General features: G+C 39.2%; 1 long non-coding RNA gene across 2 annotated transcripts in view; it reads right to left on the bottom strand.

Annotated features, from left to right (window-relative positions):
• Positions 1-17,233: 17,233 nt before the first annotated feature.
• Positions 17,234-24,015, bottom strand: part of LOC100935816 (uncharacterized) — a 90,589-nt gene continuing 83,807 nt past the window's right edge. For both annotated transcript variants that reach the window (XR_010136787.1, XR_010136788.1), the window contains one exon: positions 17,234-18,329. This is a non-coding gene — a long non-coding RNA (uncharacterized LOC100935816). The remainder of the gene's footprint in view (positions 18,330-24,015) is intronic.

Raw genomic sequence — 24,015 nt, 5'->3', positions numbered from 1 at the left:
TGGGACATATAAACCGAATTAAGTTTCCTAAATGATATAAATGTAATAAAGAGTTCTTTATGTCTTAAAAAAAAAAAAAAAAAAAAAGAAAATGGAAACCCACAGCTCACGTTTATGTGCTTCCTCTTCCTCTTCTATGTCCAATAACTGTGAGTGCATCTCTTTCCCCAACTATCAAACCAAAGTTCTGGGCTTCTTTCTGGTTACACATATCCAGCCCTGTGCTAATATCACTGAGCAATGCCAGGGTGAATTTGCTTAGGCCTGGAGGACATGTCTGTCTGAGACCCAACTGTGGCAAGGAAGTGGATTATGTGGACTGGCTAAAGACAATCAAGGCCCATCCCTGGAGCTGGGCATGAGATCAGTTATACAATTCCAGCCTCAATTCCATGGCTGGGAAATGTTGAGGGAAGGAAAGAATGGATGCTGGATAAACATCTTCAGAATCCAAACTACTTACAATTATTTTTATTTTTATTTATTTATTTATTTAGAGACAGAGTCTGTTGCCAGGCTGGAGGATGGTGGCACGATCTCGGCTCTCTGCAACCTCTGCCTCCTGGGTTCAAGCAATTCTCCTGCCTCAGCCTCCCGAGTAGCTGGGACTACAGGTGTGCGCCACCATGCCCAGCTAATTTTTGTATTTTTAGTAGAGACAGGGTTTCACCATGTTGGCCAGAATGGTCTCAATCTCCTGACCTCATGATCCACCCACCTCTGCTTCCCAGATTGCTGGGATTACAGGCGTGAGCCACTGCGCCCAGCCTAATTATTTCATTCTGCAGTACATGTCCCTGCCCTCTTCCTGGAATGCTCTTCCCCACTGTCTAGATAACTCTTATTCTTCCCTCAAACCCAGCTCAAGCATCTCATCCTCTGTAAAGCCTTTTGGGATCTCTCATCCAAATACAATAGATCACACCCTTCCATGTGCCGTTCTTATACCCAGTACAGAATTAATTTGTTGTTTTTTTCCATTGTTCATCAATTATTTGTTTAATGGATTTGTCTTCCCAGATAGAAGCTTAACTCCTTGAGAAACTCTTATTTCTCTTTACTCTTGGCACCTATGAAATGCCCAGAGCACATGTGAATATCCTTTGGATAAATTCGGGTTTTCTGAATTCTGATTCATAATTTAAATATTGATCACAAAGTTGCGTGCTTTGTGTGTAGGTGTGACCTTATCTGACATCATAAACTCGAAAAAGAGACAGGTCCTCAGAAGAAGTATCTGGAGACAGGGGCACAGGCAGATGGAAGGTGAAGTGGCTTATGTCTCTGTCTCTGGTCTTGGCTCTCTTGGTCTGGATTTGGAGGAATCTAAATGTCTTTGAGGGTGCAGGGCATTATTAGTTGCTAAAGATGACCTCTGCCCTTTGAAGGTAGGAATCAGGCAAGAAGCTTCTCAATAGGAATCTCAAGCTGGTAACCCGGCCAGCCAGACAACCTAATTGCATGTTACGCTCCACGCTTAGGATCCCTTTATCATTCCTAATCAGAAGGAAGGGAGCAAGGATGCCCCAAATACTATTTCCTTTCCCCTCACAGTTCTGAGAAAAACATACCACTTTAACTGTTCCTCAACTTACACTATCAAACAGTTAAACCTTTACAGAAAACAAAATAAAACTATCACCATTAGCAACAATTTTTAAATACGCTTATTCTTGGTAGGGCACAGTACATGTGGCAAAGAAACATAGAAAGCAATTGGGCAACTTCAGGGAAGCTAATAATGAATTAGCAAATGAGAAGTGCTCAGCAAAGAATAACATTGTTGAGCATAATGCACATAATCTGGAGGGTCCTGGGATTACAAGATGTGAAGACACACACTGTGTTAGATGCTAGTATCTGTCATTAAAGTCACAAAGGCAGCAGAAGACAGGCTCCATGACCTCAGCGAAGTCACATATAAATGTAATGACTAGAGACTATTAATAAGTACAAGATAGTATAGTATGAATTATACATTTGTGATGGCACAGCAGCAACATTATTTGACTGATTACGGAGGGAGTGATCAGTGTGGAACGATATTAGTCAGGGCAGGCTCTTGAAGGGGTGAGTCACAGGTTTTTTGAACAAGAGGCTGACACAATGTAGTTAGTACTCGAAAAATATTATCTTAGCAACTGAGTAGAGGATGAACTGAGATGGGGGAACACAAAGCAGGAAGACCAGGGAGGAGGCAGTGATGCAAACGAGGTGCAGGGAGCCTGGACTCGCGTGTGGGCTGTGAAATAAAGCTGGAATGGTTTAGAGCAGGCAATGCAGCTGATTGCGTAACAGCATGGGCTTTTCAGATAAACTGACTTGGGCTTCAATCCTGGCTCGACTACTGACTAACTGTGTTACCTGGGTAAATGGGTAACTAACCTACCTGCTCTAAGTCTATCCCATCATCCACAAAATGCAGGAAATAATAGTACACTAGTAGAAGTTTGTCATTTTTGCTGTCCAGTATCTGAAAATTCTTCCTGACCTGAGTGAGTTTCAATGTAAGTGGGAAGCCACAAAGGGGAAACTTTCTCTGCCTCCCTCTGGCAGCTAGGGCATAGACACACGCTCTGAGCAGGGCCAGTTGGTGCACACACATCTCTCTGTACTTAGGGGTAGTGATGCAAAGGCACTGTGGTCAGTTTGAGATTTTCAAGGCTGCTGTGGTTGGCATAAGAGTTCAGACGCATGGCAGAACATGTCCTGGAAATTGTTGCAGAGGTAGAACCTTAACTCTGTGCTCCACTTCTTCCCTTGGCTCCCAGTGCTTCACCTTCCTATGTATGCTGTGGGTTGCCTGATGCACTTCCAGTAAGTTCCTTTTCTGCTTGAGTTACCTGCTGCATGCCACCAAGAACCTTGACTGGAATACAACCTCACTGTGTTGCTTTGGGGATTGAATAAGATGGCTCCTATAAAGTGCTTAGCCCTGTACCTGCCATGGTTACTAAATGGTGGAGCTGAGAAAAAAGAAAGAGCTTGTGACGGAAGAGTCACAGACTCTGAGAACTAATTAGATGTGAAAGAAGAATACAAAAGAAGAATGGAAAAGGTAACACCAAGTCTGCAAACCTGCCTTCCATATTATGGTTCTGCCTTTAACAAGAATGTGGAAGCTGACAGAAGGACGCCTGCTTGAAAAGAGGCTAGACAGCAATGGCAAAGGAATCCATCTCTCAGCGCGTTGATTGAGAACATAGTGTTTTGCCGACATGACAAAGCCTAAACTTGTTAGCCAGGCCCTTGAGGTACTTCATAATCCTGTCCCAACCTGCCTGTCCAGCCTCAGTTCTTACCACTCCCTGAAAGGCACCTGATGCTGGAGTCAGAGCCAGCTGCATGGTGTCCCGTGAACACACTGTATTATTTTGAGCTTTGTTGTTTTAGCATACTGGATTCTCTTTGCTTGGAATGTCCCAATCATCCTCCCTCAACTTCAACTCCCCATTTAAGACTCAGTTTACATATTTTCTTCTCAATGAAGCCCTTCCTCACTCCTTTCAAGTAGAGTTACTCCCTCCCTCTTCGGGGTTCCCACAGAATTCTCTTCATGCCTCTCTGATAGATCACATTTTATTCTAATTTTCTCTTTGTATCTTTCTCTATACGGTCCCGGACCCTAAGGACAATGGGTTTAGTCATCCTTGTGTTGCCAATGTCTAACATTATCTGGCACAGAGACAATACTTCACAGGCTCCTTGTCAAACACCCAGAATATTTATTTCTGTATTTAGTTAGAGATAAAAGGGTATGACTATAAGATAATGAATCTGATTCAACAATTCACACACAAAAGTCAGTCTTGGTTATTATTTGTTAATGTGTCAATCAATAATTAGTGTCCATTCCACTACCTAGCCCCTAAAGGGCAGAGTTTGGTTTTAACTCATTTAGTACCAACAGGATTTTGCACCAACAGGTGCAGTAAAGTATTTTAAATCCTTTTTAAGGTGCCACTTTGATGTAACCAAAGCAGCTTTGCTAGGATGCTGAAGAGACCCTGGCTGGGGACCCTGCTATGAGGGGCCAAGTCAGCAACCTTGGTTAGGTTTCTCTGTAAATCTCTCTCCAGCTCCGATCCCCATGACTCAACCAAGTCACCTTTCCCAAACAGAAACTCCTAATGAAAAGAAATGTTTCCTTCATATTTTCCCAAGTTAGCCTTAAGCACAAGGTTCCAGGGGAACATAGCCATTAGGACAAAATTTAGTAATTTTATTTTCCATTGACCTGAGAAATTATTCTTTTTTATTTTACCAAATGGATTTTAGATATTTTTTCATTCATTTTGAATAAATAATACAGTCCTATGATTAAAAAATTCAGAAGTGTACAATGTCAACTCTCTCAACCATTTTCTCCTAGCCATCCACATTCTCTACCCATGGGCAACCAACACTGTGACTTACTGCTGCATTCTTCCAGAGTCATTTTATGCATATTAAGAAATTTTTTTTCTTTTACTGCCTTTTACATACAACATAAAGGAACACATAGTTCTGTACTTTCTTTTTTCGCTAAAAAATTTATGTCTTACAGATCTTCTCATATCAACATATATCAATACATATCTTTTTTCCTGGCTGTATGGTATTCCATTGCATGGGTGGACTGTAATCTGTTAAGCCAGCTCCCTATTGATAGGCCTTTAGGTTTTTCCCAATCCTTTCTGTTTTACAAACAATTCAGCAGTCCTTTTAAACCTCCCTCCAAGTTTCCTACCCAGCTTTTGCCTACATTTCAAAACATCCTGTCACTCTCATCTCACAGAGAAAACAGAGGCCATTAGATTGAAATTCCATCAATTGCCTGCCTCCCATCAATTGCCTGCCACCTTGTACTGTATATTCTTTCAAACCAGGGTATGGTTCTCAGAATGAGCCATGTTCTCTCTTGCCTGTGTAGCTTTCCATATGCCATTCCCACTCCCACTATCATTGGTTTGCCCAGGAAACCTCTAGTAATCCTTCAAATTCAAGTGTGGCTATCATGCCAGAGGGAGTTGATCAGTTGCTGCTGTGTATTGTGACTGAAACTTGTTCTCCTCCCACTGTTGTACTCACTATGCTGGTTTAAAATTTGTGTACGAGTCTATATTCTCATAAGTCTGTGAGCACCTTGAGAGCTAATTCATATCAAGATGCCCAGCACTTAGTATAGTCTGGTAATAGAAGCTATTCAACAAATATTTGTTGAATAAATGAATAAATAATGTGGAGATTTAAGCATAAGCTGTAATGACAAGTATTTGCAGAACAGTAGAATGCGTCTTCAACCTTGCATGCTGTGTTGGAAACAGAATTGGACCAGAAAGCAAGAGACCCAGGGCTAGTTCATAGAAACAGGAAACTCTCCCAACATGTTCATTGCTGTATCCTCCATGCCTAGAAGAAGGGCTGGCTCTTGACTGGTGCTGGCCAAGAACAAAGCTTGTGTTATATTTGGATTTGAATCTGCTAAAGATGAGCTTTATTGCAAATAGTTTGTAAAGAGAAAGTTAGAATCAGAAGGGCTATAACTTTTGGACTAACAGGAGAGCATATGCAATACCCAGTCATGGATAAGTTATCATAATGCTAGTGAACTTATTAAGTTGAACACATACAACCAATTAGCTTTTACAAATATATTTTATAGATTAAATTACACATATCCTATAGCCACGGGTTTTTCCAGGTTTGGTGCTAATCACATATTTAATCTGGGAAATGAAACAAAACCTTAATGTTAATCTTGGGTCAAGTGGGGTTCTTGGCTCCTTCCCTGTGCATATTAATGAGAGCAATAGTATGAAAATCAGAGCCTGAGCCACCATAGATTTAAATTGAAACAAGCGCTTTACCAAACCTGGCCTGTCCCCAACCTCCTGTGGTCACCTGAATGCAAATATGCCCCTGCCCTCTCTTCCTTGTCTTATTGAACAATAGTAACATACACAATAATGTCAGTTCTCCATCAATTTATGAAAACAAGATTCTTTCATCCTAATGCTTCTGATCCAATGCAGTGACTCACAGATTGTTTTTAAACTAAGACCAAATCAAAGCTTTAGCTTTACAATTTTTATTTCTACAATGTTCAATAAATATTTGTTGATTGACTGAATGAGTATTTTGCAATTAATTAGCTCTGTAACCTTGGGCCAGTTTCATTTAATTTTTCTATGCCTCATTATTCTCATCTATATAATTGAGTTTGATTAAGTCATATTTTTCAAATTATTTTTATGGTTTAAACCCTTTCTTCAAAGCAAATCTTAAGGCCAGGCATGGTGGCTCACGCCTGTAATCCCAGCACTTTGGGAGGCCGAGGCAGGCAGATCACTTGAGGCCAGGAGTTCGAGATCAGCCTGGCTAACATTGTGAAAACCTGTCTCTATTAAAAATACTAAAATCAGCTGGGCGTGGTGGTGCACGTCTGTAATCCCAGCTACTCGGGAGACTGAGACAGGAGAATCACTTGAACCCAGGAAGGGGAGGTTGTAGTGAGCCAAGATCGCATCACTGCACTCCAGCCTAGGCAATGGAGCAAGACTCTGTCTCAAAAAAAAAAAAAAAGGAAAAGAAAAAGAAAATCTTAAGCAGACTCTAGCATTTAAAGCAGAAAAAAGTGAGGCTGCTCTAGATGAAATAGGTTTTGGGGCCCTAAGAGTCCTCTTTTCCCACCCCCATTTCTGCTCCTGAGCTGCTTTGCTGAACCCACAGGACCCTCTGGGGTACCATTTGTACAAGCACTGGACTGAATAGAAATACAAATATAAATAGCATTGACTCTCAGACTTGTAAAAACAAAACAAAACAAAAAACTTATAGTCAACTGGATGCAGAGAGTCCCAACCTGCAGCCTCTTAATTCTTAGGAATTAAGATTAACCACCCAGACAAATTAATCTGGTTTCTTTGCTTTGGAGGGTATTACATCAACTCAACCAATGTCAATCGATTTTGTAATGCTAAGCTGAATTGGAAATTATATATATATATATTTGATAAATTAACAATGAACATGACTATATTAATAATAAACAATGAACATGAGAACATGAACAAACTACTGATGAATATATTTTAGTAGACACAATTTCTCAACATATGAAAATGGGGGGAGGAATAAAGGGAATCCTTGGGGAGTGAAAAGGTTGAGAATCGCAATGAATTCCTTTTTCTTTCTTTTCATACAAGTAAAATGAGCCAGAGAAAAGTGAAATGACTTGCCTAAGACCTCACAGCTTACTTAGTGGCAGATTCTGCATTGGGATCTGGGACTTGTAATTTCCAGCCCAGTGCTCTTTCACTGACCATGTCGTTTCTTTATAAGGTTAGAACTTTACCTTTATGTGTCTGGAATCCATGATCACAATGCTACAGAATGATAAAACATCCACATTATTTCAGCATTCATTATCTGAGTCCCTGAAGTCTGAAGCAGTATAGGAGACTAAAAGTCATCATAACCTAGAAATGTTAATTTATCAAATGACTGCTTATAAAAGCCACTCAGTCATATCCATTAAACATTAGCTTTGCTTCCTTCCTTCTAGGAGCAACTTTTTTGTTAGGTAGGTATATAGCTGATGACTGGATTTTTATACAGAGTGGCAATACAATACAACTACAGTGCAAATCAAACACACTATATTTGTACTGTATTGCCAATATGCATAAAGCAAATCTCCCAAATGGTATAGGATTTTATGGGATTAATAAAAGAAAGCTGAATGCTTAGTCCACAGTGAAAGAGGGAGAAAAATATAGCTGATATTTTTATCGAGTAAAAGGGGCTCACTGTCCGATGCACTAGAAGCCCATACTATGACACCATGTTTTTGAGAAAAGAAAAGCTTTGTATTGAAAGTCAATCCCAAGGAGACAGAAGTCAAGCTCAAATCTGTCTCCCCGTGCTGGCTTCAAAACAGTATTTTTATTAGAAAAGTTTCAGGGGGTGGATTCTGAGATTAGCAGGTGATTGGTGGAAGGAAAGCAGAAGTCTGGAAAGTCCTTGGGCATGCTCAGTTATCTCTTCATGCTATCTCATGTATCACATGTGCAAATTCAGGGGGAGTTGGTATGAAACATACGGTGGAAATTCAGGCTGTGTTGTCAGCAAGCTCCTTCTGCACCGACTCCAGTTGGTCATATTGGTTCCAAAGGATTTCAGCCATTTCTTTTATCTGATAAGCAGAGGGCATTTCAGCCTTTCAGCAGGTTTTTTTTTTTTTTTTTTCAAATCTGTCATTCTGCAAACTCAAGAATTTGTTAGTCATTGGTTTCTTTAACTCTTTTGGGCATAGTTTCAGTATTGAAGAGGTAGACAAGGGCCAAATTAGGGAGGGCCTTATGGGTTTCACTAATGGTTTTCATTCTGATTGTCTTTTAAGCAGGAGAACTGATCATCAGATTTACCTCTAAAATTTTCATTTTGAAATTGGCAAATACACTAAAATATATAATCTAGCAATTGTATTTCTGTGATTCTATCTCATAGATGCATATCCATTTGTAGAAACAACACATGTATCAGGTTATTTATTGTTGTATTATTCGTAAGAGCAAAAAATGGATCTGACTCCCATAGTCAGCAAAAGGGGCCTGGTTAAATAAACAATGGTATGACATGCAGCTGTCAAAACAAATAAGGAAGCTCTCTATGTAGTGATACATATGGAAACAGCTTTAGGACATATGGCAAGGGAAAGAAAGCAAGATGTAGAACAGCGTATATGGTAGGCTATCTTTTGTGCAATAAGGTGGGAGAAAATATATTTGAATACGCTTGTATTTGCCTTAAAAACCCTAGGAGGATTTTAAAAATATATGGATGGAAGGGATATCATTGGAGGGTTGGGGTGAGAAGTGCAGGAGTGAATGCAAGACTTCTCTGAACATCTCTTTTTATAGTGTGTTAAATTTTGAACCTTGTCAATGTAGTACTTAATACAAACAAATCCATTTAAAAATCACTCTGGCAGCTCTATGGAGAATGGATTGTAGGGAAATAGAGTAGAAGCTGGAGCCAATTTAGGAAGCCACTAAAGTAGTTTAGGCAATGGCTGAAGGTGGTTGGCACTTACTTGGAGGTAGCAGTGGAGCTGGTGAGAAGTGGTGAGCTCAAGCATGTGAAGCCAACTGGATTTGCTGATGGATATAGTGTATGAGAGAAAAAAAGAAATAAAGAATAATTCCTAGATATTTGTCTTGAGCAACTGGAGGAGAAGAGAAGATAGAGTGAAGGTGGGAAGAAAATGCAAGGAAAACAGAATCGAGGGTTCTGTTTTGGACACATTTTTAACACTGGCATGCCTCTTAGGTGTCAAAGTGAACATGTCTACAACTAGAGAAACATCAAGGGGGATAACGACAGCAGAGATGTTTCCAAAATAATGAGTTCAAAATTAAAGGATTGAGAGGCCCTGGGAAAAGTTCATAAAATCCTCGAACGTTTTTGTCAAAATGTCTACCTTCACTATCATGCTGTACAAATAAAATATAAAGTGAAGAATGTCATTTAGGCTATTATAAAATTTCGTTGGGAAAATTACATCCCCAAATTCCAATCCATTTATTCTTAGTTCTAATGGTAAGTACGTAGATATCATTATAGCTTACATTTTGTTACATATGAAGTGTAATAAATATGATTTCACAGTTTGTATTGCATTTTTCAAGATAAAGCTTGAATGCAAGCTTTTTCATTATTTACTATGAAATTTAAGTGCCCTTTTTGATATCCTGAACAAAATGCAAAAGGACTGCTATAGTTTGAGTGTGTCCCCTCCAAAATTTGGGTGTTGAAACATAATGGCTCATGTGATGGCATTAAGAGTTGGTGCCTTTAAAAGATGATTAGTCTATAAAAGCTCCTCCCTCAAGAATGGAATTAAGGAACTCATAAAAGAGGCTTCACATAGCCTTTGGCCCTCTTGTCCTTCCCTTCAGAAGATGCACCAACAGGGCACAGTCTTGGAAGCAGAGAACCTGCCCCTTACCAGACACCAAACCCACCAGAGCCTTGATCTTGGACTTCTCAGCCTCTGGAATTGTGAAAAATAAACTTCTGTGCTTTATAAATGACAGGACAGAATGTTGCAGTGGCAAAAACACAGGGAAACAGATATAACATAAACATTTTCTCTTCAACAGCAAGTTCACAACTTTATTAACAGAATACCTTTCTACATTTCCTAAATTCGTAATGGCAGGAGGTGGAGAGTAATAATTTTTCTTACTTTACTGCCCTAGAAGTTAAATAGGTATTACTTGGTAAAAAAAATGCAGAACTGCTGTCTTAAGAATTCTGCCGTCAACTTCTAATTTTTCTTTTGTGCATTTATCCTGAGTAGGACAGGCTTTGGAAATGTTCCAGTTAATACAAGCAGAGACTTACTGGTTGTAGTGTTTGCTGTGATGTCCAATGTGGTAGTCAGCTAGGGTGGCTATAACAAATTTCTATAGACTGGGTGGCTAAAACAACAAACATTGATTTCTCATGGTTCTGGAAGCTGGAAGTTTGAGATCAGGGTGCCGGTATGGTCAGGTTCTGGTGAGGACTCTCCTTCCTGGTTATGTCCTCACAAGGCCTTTCCTTGGTGCACAAGTGCAGAGAGAGAGAGAGTGCTCTTGTCTCCTCCTCCTTTTATGAGGGCATTAATCTCATCACAGAGGCTTCACCCTTTTAAGTTCATTTAAACCTAATTACCTTTCAAAGCCTCATTTCCAAATACCATCACATTGAGGATTAGGGTTTCAACATATACATTTTGGAAGAACACAAACATTTGGTCCATTGCATAGCACCCAGCTCAGAACCCCCTTCAGGCTGGAGACCCTCATACTCTCTGGTGCAGAGAGTGTTGGCTGCTGACAGGTTACAACTGAGGCCTCCCAAAGACTTGCCTTCAATGAGGGAAGTGGCCTCTCTCAAGGTCTCCTATCCACAGGGGAGAGGGGGTGGCTGCAACAGGGGTGGGAAATGCAAAGATCCGGTCCTCTTGACTCAGTTCCAGACAAACTGAATGAGCCATCCCACCTCCTGAGCGCCCCTCCCCAAGAGGTCACCTCAGGCCAAACTCTGCCGCTGTCCTGCTTCCTCATGCCCTCACAAGTGTTTTCTCAATAGACTCCTGCACACAACTCTCTGTCTCAGAATCTACTTCTTGGGAAACTCAACCTAACACACTAGAAGACCTCATTAACAGCATATTCAAGTAATCAATAATCAAATGATACAGATTTCTCTACATTTTGTGTAGGTTAAGTCACAGTGTAAAAAAAGCAAACATGGTAGATAATACTCAAAATATAGAATACATGATCAGACACTCCCAGGGCTTGCTGTATGCACTTCGCATATATCACACATACATTCGTGGAAGAGAAATATCTTAGGTCTGTGTGGTACCATATGATTTTGGCTGTCGCAGGAAGTAGTCTCTTTGCTCATTATAACTGATCTCTGAATTCATTACCATAAGAGACTACCAAGTTTTGATCCCATTATGCTAGAATTTATTTCTGTTTCTTAAAGATGTATAACAACAGGGAGCCAAGCTTCAGGCAGGGTATAGTTGGAAAAAATGAAGATTAAATAAAATGAGTTTGCCACTTCAGCAGAGCTCCTTAAGAATTCCTTAGTATGGGTTCTGTGGCTGCATCTAAAATATAAGCCTTTGATTTTGAATTGATTTATTATACACATAACAATTCCTAGATCATAGATCGTTTCTACTAATTTGTTTCCACCATCAAAACTTATTCAGGCTTCACTTTTTGAGATTCTTTACAACAACTTAAAAAAAGACAACATTAAAACATTAACAGTATGTTTAATAGCAAGTTATTGATGAAATAAGTTATGATGTATCCACACTATAAAATATCACGCATCTTTTTTTTTTTTTTCCCTGAGACAGGGCCTTGCTCTATCACCCAGGCTGGAGTGCAGTGGTGTAAACACAGCTCACTGCAGTCTCCACTTCCAAGTGTCTGTTAAATAATATTTTAATGGTGTGCTTATTGACATGGACTATATTTATTATTATATTTATTATATATTGGTAAGTTAAATTATAAAATGAAAAATATAGTTTAAAAATTTATAAACTCTAAAAAAATTATTTTGGCAAAAGTACAGAAGTAAATAAATCACCATGATATGTGGTTTATGATTTCTTTTCATTTATCTTATTTACATCTTTATACAATTATGTAATAAAAATTAGTTAGATTTTTAAATAGTGCTGTGGAGGTAGGAATTTGCAAAGAATGTTCAGACTTTTCCCTTACGCCGCTTGGGTAGCTGCAGCTCAGTGTTTGGCAAAGTCCAAAGTATTTTTACATAGCACCAACATAGCCTAACTTACATTCAGAGATTCAGTTACAAAGAGGATCTGTCTTCAGGATTCTCTTATTTTTTGAAGGTTATTTTCCCATTATTTCCTTTTCAGTCTTTGAATTTTGTCGTTCCTGTTGAAAGTTTTTTTTTTTTTTTTTTTTGAGACAGGTTCTCATTCTGTCGCTCAGGCTGGAGTTGCAGTGGCACATCATGGCTCACTGCAGCCTCTATCTCCCCATGTTCAGGCGATTCTCCCACCTCAGCCTCCTGAATAGCTGGGACTACAGGTGTGTGCCACCACTCCTGGCTAATTTTTTTTTTTGTATTTTTATAGAGACAAGGTTTCATTATGTGGCCCAGGCTGGCCTTGAACTCCTGAGCTCAAGCGATCTGTCTGCCTTGGCCTCTCAAAGTGCTGGGATTACAGACATGAACCTCTGCACCCTGCCAAAAGTCATTTTTACTACGTAATTATAGAAAGATGTAAATAAGATAAATGAAAAAGAAAAATTATCAATAATTCATAAACCACATATTATGATGATTTATTTGCTTTCATACTTTTGCCAAAATAATGCATATAGAATTTATAATTTTTTAAACTATATTTCTCTTGTTATAATTTAACTTACCAATACATAATAAATATAGTCCATGCCACAAGCACACCATTAAAATATTATTTAATAGATGCATAAAGGTGGAGACTTGGCTGGGCATGGTGGCTCACACTTATAATCCCAGCACTTTGGGAGGCCAAGGCGGGCAAATCAAGAGATCAGGAGTTCGAGAACAGCCTGACCAACATGGCGAAACCCCATCTCTACTAAAAATACAAAAAATTAGCTGGGCGTAGTGGCAGGCGCATGTAATCACAGCTACTCAGGAGGCTAAGGCAGGAGAATCACTTGAACCCAGGAGGCAGAGGTTACAGTGAGCCAAGATCACACCACTGCACTCCAGCCTGGGCGATAGTGCAAGACTCTGCAATGTCACGGATATTGATTTTTCTTTCACAAAGAATCAATACTGTGAAAATGGCCATACTGCCCAAAGTGATTTATAGATTCAATGCTATCCCCATCAAACTACCATTGACTTTCTTCACAGAATTGGGAAAAACTACTATAAATTTCATATGGAACCAAAAAAGAGCCCAGATAGTCAAGACAATCCTAAGCAAAAAAAACAAAGCTGGAGGCATCACACTACCTGACTTCAAACTATACTACAAGGCTACAGTAACCAAAACAGCATGGTACTGGTACCAAATCAGATATATAGACCAATGGAACAGAACAGAGGCCTCAGAAATAACACTACACATCTACAACCATCTGATCTTTGACAAACCTGACAAAAACAGGCAATGGGGAAAGGATTCTCTATTTAATAAACGATGTTGGGAAAACTGGCTAGCCATATGCAGAAAGCTGAAACTGGATCCCTTCCTTACACCTTATACAAAAATTAACACAAGATGGATTAAAGACTTAAACGTGAGACCTAACTCCACAAAAACCCTAGAAGAAAACCTAGGCAATACCATTCAGGACATAGGCATGGGCAAAGACTTCATGACTAAAACACCAAAAGCAATGGCAACAAAAGTCAAAATTGACAAATGGGATCTAATTAAACTAAAGAGCTTCTGCACAGCAAAAGAAACTATCATCAGAGTGAACAGGCAACCTACAGAATGGGAGAAAATTTTTGCAATCTATCCATCTGACAAAGGGCTAATAATCAGAATCTACAAAGAACTCAAACAAATTTACAAGAAAAAAACAACTCCATCAAAAAGTGGGCAAAGGATATGAACAGACACTTCTCAAAAGAAGACATTTATGCAGCCAACAGACATATAAAAAAATGGTCATCATCACTGGTCTTCAGAGAAATGCAAATCAAAACCACAATGAGATACCATCTCACACCGGTTAGAACGGTGATCATTAAAAAGTCAGGAAACAACAGGTGCTGGAGAGGATGTGGAGAAATAGGAATGCTTTTACACTGTTGGTGGGAGTGTAAATTAGTTCAACCATTGTGGAAGACAGTGTGGTGATTCCTCAGGATCTAGAACCAGAAATACCATTTGACCCAGCAATCCCATTACTGGGTATATACCCAAACGATTATAAATCATTCTACTATAAAGACACATGCACACGTATGTTTATTGTGGCACTGTTCACAATAGCAAAGACTTGGAACCAACCCAAATGCCCATCAATGATAGACTGGATAAAGAAATTGTGGCACATATACACCATGGAATACTATGCTGCCATAAAAAAGGATGAGTTCATGTCCTTTGCAGGGACATGGATGAAGCTGGAAATCATCATTCTCAGCAAACTAATACAAGAACAGAAAACCAAACACTGCATGTTCTCACTTATAAGTGGGAGTTGAACAATGAGAACACATGGACACAGGGTGGGGAACATCACACACTGGGGCCTGTCGGGTGGTGGGGAGTTGGGGGACAGATAGCATTAGGAGATATACCTAATGTAGATGACGGGTTGATGGGTGCAGCAAACTACCATGGCACATATATACCTACGTAACAAACCTGCACATTCTGCACATGTACCCCAGAACTTAAAGTATATTAAAAAATTAAAAAGAAAAGAAAAAAAAAAGAAAAGGGTGGAGACCGCAGTGAGCCATGTTTGCACCACTGCACTTCAGCCTGGGTGACAGAGCAAGACACTGTCTCAAAAAAAAAAAAAAAAAAGCTTGATATTTTATAGTATGGATACATCATAAGTTATTTTGTCAATAACTTGCTTTTAAATGTATTGTATGTTTTAATGTTAACTTTTTTTATTTATATAAACAGTGCATCAGTGGACATCCCTGTGAATAAATCTGTGTACACTTAGCTGGTTATTTCCATAGAACAAATTCTTAGACGTGGGATTTGTAGATCCAAGAGTATGTACATATTTAAGATTTTTAAAAACACTCATTGCTAAATTGTTTTCATTTATATTCCCACCAGCAGTAGTTGAGAATACCCTTTCCCCACACCCTTGTCACCCTGAATATATAATTATTTTTCATCTTTGCTAATGAAATAGATGAAAAGCAAGATCTTGGTTTTGGGTGCATTTCTTTGATTTCTAATAAGCTGAATTTTTTAATAAAACGCTTATTGGCTATGCACATTGCTTTTTTTGTGAACTGCCTATTCATGTCCTCTGAACATAAAATATTGAATTCTAATATTTCTCTTATTGAGTTTTAAGAGCTCTGTCTACATATTTATCATATATGTAAAATTACATATGATCTAATGAGTTTTTCTCCAATTTTTCTTAATTTTAAATTTGATTTTCATGGCACAAAGAGTTTTAAATTAGTCAAATGTATAACATTTTTTATTTATAATTCTACCTATGTTGCATTGCTTAAAAAAACACATTCTGTACCCAAGATCTAAGATGAATGATCTAAGAGGAAATTATACTTTCTCTCAGTAATTTATGGATTCATTTAAAAAATTTTATATTTAAATATTTAACCTACTAAACTTTCGATTATAGCTCTGAGATGGGACTCTAATTTTATTTTTTCCCATTATTTGGCATTCCAACATTTGCAAAATAATCCATTCCTTTCTCTCCTCAAGTGAAATGATGTCTTTAATATATAAAAATTCTTCAATATATTAAAACCAGTTCTGGACTTTTTATTCTAATGCTTGTTTTGTCTGTGAGTTCTATACCTGTACAATACTTTTAATTAAAGTAATTATAATGCATTTTGATATCTGATATAACTTATCTCTTCTTTATATTTTTTAAAATTATATTTTATGTTTAACTATACTCTTCTTTGTCAAAATGTCCATTATTCTTACCTATTTATCCTTCCATATTTTTTAAATATAAATTTTGGCACATTTTCCCGTTTCCTCCACCTCCCAGATTTTTGGGGGGATTTTCACTGAGATACCATTTAATTTATATTTGAATTTAGGAAGAACTTACTTTTTATAATATTAAAATATCCAGAAACAGAGTTTATCCTTCCATTTATTTATGTCTTTATGACTCTTGGTCAGGATTTGTAGATTCTTTGCACAGGCCTACCACGTTTCATGTTCAGTTCATTCTTTTATTTATTCTTTTGAGATAAAATCTTACTCTGTCCCCCAAGCTGGAGTGCAGAGGCATAATCATAACTCACTGCAGCCTCAAACGTCTGGGTTCAAGTGATCCTCCCACCTCAACCTCCCAGCTAATTAAAATTTTTTTTTATTTGAAGATGAGGTGCTGTTATGTTGACCAGGCTGGCCTTGAACTCCGGGGCTGAAGCAATCCTCCTGCCTCAGCCTCCCAAAGTGTTGGGATTCCAGAATAAGCCACTGTGCTCAGCCTATTATTCTATTTCTTTAAAAAAACACGTTCTTATTCATAAATGATATGGTGCTTTTGACCCTGCATAAGGAGAAAATTAATTTCTTTCAATCTGAAGTAGTTTTATTTTGAAAGTAAATCAACTAGTGAACTTGAATAGCTAGTTCACAAATATCATGCAAATTTGAAAAAGTCAAAATATTAATAGTATAAACAATGAAATAAAATCTCCTTTCACCCTTCTCCCTGGCCACCACGTTCTTCTCCCTGTAAGCAACTGCTGTATCCTGTTAGAGCAGAGTTTTAAAAACAAACAAATTTTAAAAGTATATACCTATATAATACACACACACACACACGGGGAGACAGATATACGAAATATATGCAATATATACAAAAATTTATCTATGTGAACAAAACAGTGTGCTAAGTATTTTTAAGGAATCAAATGGAAGGCTAAGACCTGAGAAGGAGTCTGGGAGTCTGTTCAAAAACAGAGAGAGAAGCAGATGAAAAAACTCTGGTACTTTTCCAATATTGTCAGTTACCAGTTTATTTAAACTCCAAATGCATTTTCTCACCAAGTTACAGCAAAAGATAAATCTAGAATCCATGCCACATTAACTGAACAAAATATAAATGTCCACCACCTAAGCTTTCCCCTGCGTCAGATGGCAAATAAGATAGGAACCACACATTCCTGGGAGGCAACAGATCAAGAGCGCAAAATGACAAATCAAATTTCTGTACCAAAATGTACTAAGCTTCTTCAATTAGTTGGGAGAAGCTTAAATAAATCAAAACCATGGCACAAAAATAACTTAAAAGCCGTTCCCCAGATAAATTTGTATTATGCTGTAAACAACTCAGAACAGCCGCTCAGAATGGTGGTGAGTAAAGCTGGCGAGCTAGCTGGCTGGTGCAAGCCGGCAGCTTTCGTAGTCACTATAGTTCAGCCCAGGGGTCGGGGAAGTGGAGGGACTGATGAAGCTCTGGGCAGTGGAGGCAGATGGGAGAGGAATAGTAGGTGATTGAGGGGGAGAGGGGGTTGTAGGGAAGGGGGAGGTGCTGATTCAAGCAAACCAAACTCACAAAAGGCTGATTTATAAACAGAAATGCCATTTGTTCATTAACTAGCACAGGAGGATTAGAGGGGTGTTTTATTCACTCTGCAGAAAAACCTGATGTGCTGTCCCATTCTGCAATAGAGTATTCTTACTCTGCGTGATCAGGGTACTCCTGGTCAATAAATACAGCTCTCTATTCCCTGGGCAATGCTGGGAAAACCCAGATATATGTTATTCTGTGGTCTCGACTCTTTTTGTCTTTTCATTCCAGTCCCTTCTGTTAACATATCATTCCTCCAGATACGGACCACGATAATTTCATGTGGACCAGACTCACTTTACAGCATACTCTCCAGTCCAAGTTTCCCGAAGTCTTCCCTCTCTCCTCAGTCTCTTGGTGGGGGCCTTACTGTAGATCGCTGGGAGGTAAGAGTGATATAATGTGACAGTCAACTGCACAGGTTCTGAGCTCCGCAGGCTTTGTTCCAATCTTTACCTGGCCATGTGCCAGCTGGGTAACCTCAAGTAGTTCTTTAACTTTTCTCTTCCTTGTCTGTGAAAATGGGAATGATAAATAGTACCAACCTCAGCAAGTCACTGTGAAGATTAAAGGAGCTAATTCATTGCTGAACACCTAGCACTGTGCCTAATGTATGTAGAACACTCAAAAGTTATTGGCCATTAGTGTTATGGCTACTGCTATGTACTTCTGTTGATTTGCAGTTGTCTCTGCTCAGGAAGAATAAACTATTTTTAACCTTTTGCCCAAATTAAGGAAAAGAAAATGAAACGTAAAATGAGTTTATTTGACGTTTGACCTGATGGTGAAAAGTCTGAAACTTATTTCATGTTTTAAAGAAATGCAATTGTATTGCTTCCAAATGTGAATATATTGCACCCCAAATACGTGGAGAATAAGAAAATAAATAAATTTTTTTAAAGGTAGAGTAAGTTAAATTAAAAAAAAAGGAGAGAGAACTTAATGTAAAAACACAATTTACAATAAGCAAGTGTTTCTGGAGCACCTAGTATCTACCTGCTTCCATTCTTGCCTTTCTGAAATCTATTTGCAACACAGTAGCCAAAATAATCTTTTAGAGGATTAAGTTCGATCATGTCACTTCTCTGTTCAGAATCTTCCCACCGCATCCAAAGTAAAAACCAACATCTTGATAATGCTCTACAAAGCTTATATAACCTGCTCACCCCCCTCCTTGGCACCTTCTATGACTTTATCTCTTAACTCCCTCCCCCTTACTCATTCTGCACACTGGACTCTGCTGTCATTTAACTTGCCAGGCATTCCTGCCTTAGGACCTTGGTACTTATGGTCTCCTCTGCCTGGAATCCTCCTCTCCTTCAAAGTCACATCTCCTGCACGACTTACTCTAATACCACCTTCCCTGACCACCCTGCTTAAAGTTGTAACTTCCTCCCCGCCCCCATCACTCAGTAGTTTTCTTCTCACTTCTATTTTCTCTATAGCATTTCACCATCTAACTTACTGTATATTTATTGATATATTTTGTTTATAATCTCTCTCACCTCACCCTCCCTGTAATAAAAGCTCCACATGACAGGGGTTTTGGTACATTGTGTCCACTGCTACATCTGTAGTCCCTAGCACAGTGGCAGAGTGAGAGCATTATTTGTGGAATGGATGAATTCGTAACTGATGCTAGGTGCTTTTACCTCTCAGTTATATCTTTTGGTAAAGGTTTGGTTTTCATAATAATATGCCACTAAATGGCAGCTGTTATTATAACCATGGATTTTTACAGATGCCGAGGCGAGCAGATCACCTGAGGTCACGAGTTCGAGACCAGTCTAGCCAATATGATGAAACCCCATCTCTACTAAAAATACAAATAAATTAGCTGGGCGTGGTGGTGGGTGCCTGTATTCCCAGCTACTGGGGAGGCTGAGGCAGGAGAATGGCTTGAACCTGAGAGGCAGAGGTTCAATGCAGTGAGCCAAGATTGTGCCACTACACTCCAGCCTGGGTGGCAAGAGCGAAACTCAGTCTCAAAAAAAAAAAAAAAGGATTAAAAGCATCTTTAATTTCTTGAAGCTGGATTTTGAAAATCACTGTTTAACATGTGGATGTCTTTTAAAGGCATTGGACATAAGATTGAGATTCAGAGGAGGAAGTTGTTTTGAACTTTTTACTCAATATAAATGACATATGTTGCTTCTGAATTAAAATAAATTATGAATTTTCATATACATTTAATTTAGCCTTTTCTGTGTTAGCACTAATTCTCCAACCCTTAACAATGATTCTTAAGTGTATTTAAACGGTGTACAATGGCAGATGTGAGGGCCTGGATGTCCTGCTTCTGCATTGTTGGAGATGAGGCCTGCCTACTGAATTTCTGGTTTCTGTTACAGCTGATGACATGAAAGAAAATGCTTGTAAGAACAAATGTTAGGTTCCGGGCTGTATCCTAATTTAATAGTGTAGTTGAAAAAGGAAAGTTGATGATTCATTCTAAAACCCCTGGGGAAGGAGGGGTGATTGTAAACAATTTGGAAAGGGGCAAGGGAGTCTAACATGAAACCATCGCAGCAATCTTAAACAACAACCAAAAAAATCTTGTCTAAACTTGATTGAATGCTGGTTTTTTTTTTCCAGAATGATATTAGCTGGGGAAAGACTGTTAACTTCAAAACTTTTTTCTCTCTGATCAGATCTGGGGAGCGGGAGGTTGTAACCATATTAAGTTTTGATAATTTCAGATAATATGAAATGTTGGGATGAAACATTACCCTGAGGTTTTCATAATCGTGAATTTTCCTCAAAGCGGTACATGTGATTGTAGGTTTTTTTTTTTTTTTTTTGAGACAGAATCTCTCTGTGTCGCCTAGGCTGGAGTGCAGTGGCATGATCTTGGCTTACTGCAAACTCTGCCTCACGGCTTCAAGCAATTCTGTCTCACCCTCCCGAGTAGCTGGGATTACAGGCGTCCACCCCCATGCCTGGCTAATTTTTGTATTTTTAGTAGAGATGGGGTTTCACCATCTTGGCCAAGCTGGTCTTGAATTCCTGACCTCGTGATCCACTGGCCTCGGCCTCCCAGATTACAGGCGTGAGCCACCGCAACCAGCTGACTGTAATTTTTTATGGGGCCACAACCCTAGGCAAATTTTTACGGAGGAAGGAAGAGACATTTTTAAAAAATGGAAAAAAAAAAAAAAAAGAACCTAAAATCTAAGGCATATCAGCTGTCTAGGTAGGTGGGGCAGACAGCTGCCATGGGCAAGGACCCAAAACCCCTTCCACTGCTTGCTTGTTGATGCCTGAAACTTTGAAAATCAGGGATTTGTTTTCTTGGATTAAGATTTTATCTATTAAAATATGGATAGCCCTGCCTACGATCACAAGTTCAACTTTCTGGGCCATTTTTACCCTCATGGTTATGGCCTCACTGGCTCCAGGTCTAACAGGCTTGGGAGAAAGCACGAGGCCCCTGGCTGGGTGGAGATGAGGCTGTATGTGTGATGGGAGAGGGAGCTGCAGACACCCGTGGGTGGCGAGTATACCAAAGATCATCAGAGTGGGAGGTAAAGCAGAAAGAAAAGCTGAAACCCTTTTCCTGGGGAGGGACCATTTTTACACATTCTTACTAAAGTCTTCCTTCCCTGCATACTGAAGGTTGATATGGTAACATGATCCTAAGAAAGCCCACACACCTGACTCTCAGGTAACCCTAAACCATAGCCTGGATTATCATAGCAGTAAATCCCCCAGCATTAACCAAAACCACTCACTTAACTTTGATTAACATCTATTGTTTCTCCATAACAACCAGAGACAATGTCTTTATCGTTTTAAAAGGTATTCTGTAAAATACTTCTAATGTGGAGGAATTAATCTTTCTCCCCCACAGTTCTATAAAGGAGTAAAATCAGTGCTGCTGTGTAAAAATGACTCCAGCCTGGCTGTTGTCTGTTAGGCTTTTTGGACTAGTGTTACTAGCTCCATGGTTACCTCATTGAGATAACATGACATTTTATTTTAATTTCTCACCATTTAACTTAGTTATGTTCTTTTATGTAACTTCCACAACAATTTAGTACCCAGGGAGAGGGAAAAAGGGATTTAATAAAATTTGGCTTATTATGCCATTTTTAAATGACGATTTCAGTACAGTACATATCTTTGCTTGTTAGAGCAATGGCATGGCTGTTCAAAAAGAGTCCTCTTGGCTTGTAAAGATTACCAGGTTTTTTCATCATCATTAATTTAATTACCCCATATTTAGCACATATTATATAGCAGACACCTAAGTGCTAGGTACTAAGGCTACAAAGCTGAGGTCTGCCATCCTGGCCTTAAGTTGCTTAGCCTAGTCAGAGCAAGGAGACAGACAAATGACTGTCTGCTAAGAACATGACAGGAGTCTGTGGGAGACTTTGGAAGCCTCCTAACCAATGCTGGGGCATCAGAAAGCTTTTCTGTGGGGATATCATGTCAAAGTTGAGAGTTTTAAGGATGTGAAAAATGGTAAGAATTAACCAGAAGGGCCAAGCATGGTGGCTCACGTCTGTAATCCCAGAACTTTGGGAGGCTGAGACGGGCAGATCACTTAAGGTCAGGAGTTCGAGAGCAGCCTGGCCAACCTGGTGAAACCTCATCTCTACTAAAAATACAAAAATAGCTGGGTGTGGTGGTGGACACCTGTAATCCCAGCTACTCGGGAGGCTGAAGAGGGAGAATTGCTTGAACCCGGGAAGCAGAGGTTGCAGTGAGCTGAGATCGTGCCATTGCACTCCAGCCTGGATGACAGAGCGAGACTCCATCTCAAAAAAAAAAAAAAAAGAAAAAAAAGAATTAACCAGATGAAAAAACGGTGGAGAAGTGTTCCAGGCAGAGGGAACAGCATATGCAAAGAAACAAAGGAGAGAACATATTTTCCCATTTGTCTTTGCCTCTGTAGGACAGGGACCAAGATTCTTTCTCATCACTGTAAAAACAAAAACACAACAATGATAACAAAGAAAAGCCCCACTTTATCCTAGCAAGAATGACCTGGTGCTGATGGTGGTAGCTGGCAATGTCCCTCTTTCAGAGGAAGTTTAAGTTCTCTTAAGCTACCTACCAAGAAGGAGACGGTTGATGCAAGCACTGCGATGGATTTAACACATCTACATCAGAAAAAGCAAGAGTATAAAACAAGACACAAAGGATGTGAAGCCTTAAGTAGTGGAGTCATGTATCATAATTAGTGATATCATAGCTCACATATGTGTATTTCATTTCCTAACTGGTCACAATTTTTTTCATATTATCTTTGTTAAATTGTTATAAAAGAGTCCCTTCTTTCTTTTAAAATTCACCACTTAAGAATACTGATACAGTACTATTTGATTCTGAAATATCTGATTCCAGATGGATTTAACCAACCATCTATGAGACCATTGGCCATATTCCAAATGGAAATGAGATATTGAGTGTTTTACCTCTGCACCTATGAACCTTTCAGAGAAAAGAAAGGAGCCGAAAGCTGTGGAATTAAACTCAGAATATGATGACTTACAGTAGTATCTTGTTCTGTCAAAGGGATATTTGGATTTTTGTGGGAAAATCTATTTTGTATTGCCAGACACACTAGTAATCGAATCCAAGTTACTGAATTTTTTGGCTTTTTTTTTTTTTTTTTTAATAGATGCAGGTTTCACTATGTTGCCCAGGCTGGTCTTGAACTCCTGGCCTCAAGTGATCCTCCCACCTTGGTCTCCCAAAGAGTTGAGATTAAAGGCATGAGCTGCCTTGCCCAGCCATCAAGTCATTGAATTTTGATTACACATTCTTTTCCATTGATAATAGTTATGATTTTTAGAAGAGCAATCAAGATAGAGTGCTTGTTGTGAAACATCATAGACTTTTAGAGATGTAAGTTACTTTGGGGATCTAGTCCAACCTTTAGTTCTAAATGAAGCTGAGAGAGGTAACTTAACGTGGTGGCCAGAGCAAGACAAAACCAGGGCCTCCAAATTCTATTATATAAGTATTTAAGGCCACTGTGGCTGGGTACCTCCCAGAAACCAGACCCTGACAGAGATTTGCTTGCAAGAAACACAGTGGGGAGTGCCCTTGGGGTAAATACCTATAGGGGAGTGAAGGACTTAGGGTTGGGCAGAGGAAGGAGTTGAGCTGGTCAAGTGATTCCCCATGTGCTCAGAGCTAGAATGGCCCCTCTGAGTTACCCTGCCTTAAGGCAAGGGCCTGGGGCCTC

This window comes from Pongo abelii, chromosome 14, assembly GCF_028885655.2.
Source record: "Pongo abelii isolate AG06213 chromosome 14, NHGRI_mPonAbe1-v2.0_pri, whole genome shotgun sequence".
In the NCBI taxonomy this organism is placed as follows: Eukaryota; Metazoa; Chordata; class Mammalia; order Primates; family Hominidae; genus Pongo; species Pongo abelii.
Note: the sequence above shows the minus strand (reverse complement) of the source record. Positions and strands in the feature narration are given on the sequence as shown.